Source organism: Hipposideros armiger, unplaced genomic scaffold (genome assembly GCF_001890085.2).
Source record: "Hipposideros armiger isolate ML-2016 unplaced genomic scaffold, ASM189008v1 scaffold_165, whole genome shotgun sequence".
Taxonomy (NCBI): Eukaryota; Metazoa; Chordata; class Mammalia; order Chiroptera; family Hipposideridae; genus Hipposideros; species Hipposideros armiger.
In genome coordinates, this window is record NW_017731515.1 from 2,145,432 (window position 1) to 2,146,810 (window position 1,379).

Consider the following 1,379-nt stretch of genomic DNA (forward strand, 5'->3'; position numbering starts at 1 on the left):
AAGAACTGGCTTGGGATGCCAAAGGACCCCGGTTCGGATCCCACATATGAGGGCCAGTGACACTGCCCTCCACAGCTAAGATGCTGAACAACAGCTGAACCTGGAGCTTGGCTGCCGTGAGTCACCAGCGATGGTGTAGGCTGCAGTCCCTGTGGCAGTGGGTTGCCATGGGCTAGCGTATGTAGCCAGCAGCCAGCGTGAGCGGCCAGCAGCCACAGTGAGCGGCCGTCCAGAAGCCGGTGACTGATCTGCCTTGCCTTGCCTGGGAGGAGCGCAATGATGGTGCCAACTTGGGCCAGTGAAGCAACGTCCTCCACAACTAGATTGAAGAACCAAATGACAGCAATTTATCTGTTCCCCTTCCCCCAATTCCCTAGCACTGTTACCATCTCCCCAATTCCCCAATAAAAATCTTTAAAAAAAAATGTATGCTCAAGTCTTTTGTCCATTTTTATTTTCTCTCAGCAATTTTTTATAGTTTTTATTGTAGAGGTAATACATGTCATTTGTTAAGTTTATCTTAAGTATTATATATTTGGTGTTATTATAAATTGAATTTTATTTTACCTCATTTTCTGGCAAAAATAAATTTTAATCTTTTTAGTTTCATTAATCGTTTTATAGATTTTAAAGCATTTTTTATGCAAACAATGCCATCTGAAAATAGTCAGTTTTTCTTATTGCTTTCTGATGTTATGCCTTTGTTGTTTGTTGTATTGTAAAGATTAGCACCCTCACTACAAAGTGGATTCAAATTGGTAAGAGTGGGCATCTTTGCCGTGTTCTTAATATTATGGGAAAAATGTTTTGAAATATTAGGTGTAATAGTAATTGTAGGTTTTTGACAAATATCCTTTATTAGAATGAGGGATTCAAAAAGTTACCTCCTAAGGTCTTAGTTTGCTGAGAGGTAATTTGTTTGTTCAATCTTAAGTGGCCGTTGAATTTTGTTCAGTGCTTTTTATTTCTTTGCATTTTTAAAAATGATCATATGTTGATTGACTTTTAAATCTTGAACCAATTTTACAATCCTGAGATAAACTCTACTTTGTTTTGATGTATTATTATTGTATATATTACAGAACTCCATTTGCTAATAAATATCTCAGTAAATGTTTTTACATCTATGTTCATGAGGGATGTTAAATGATTATTTTTAATATTTTTTTAAATTTTACATTTTTAATATCACAAATCTTGTTTATCAAGCACTACTTTACCTATAAGTCATAGGTTCTCTATGTGGTGTTTTTATGTCCGTATTTCTAAACATACTACAATTCACATTTTGATTTCCCCTTTTTAAATTGGCAGGTGGTAGAGATTTTTCTATTTTTTCAATTTCATATTAATTTCTAGATTTCTTTCACGTAATAAGA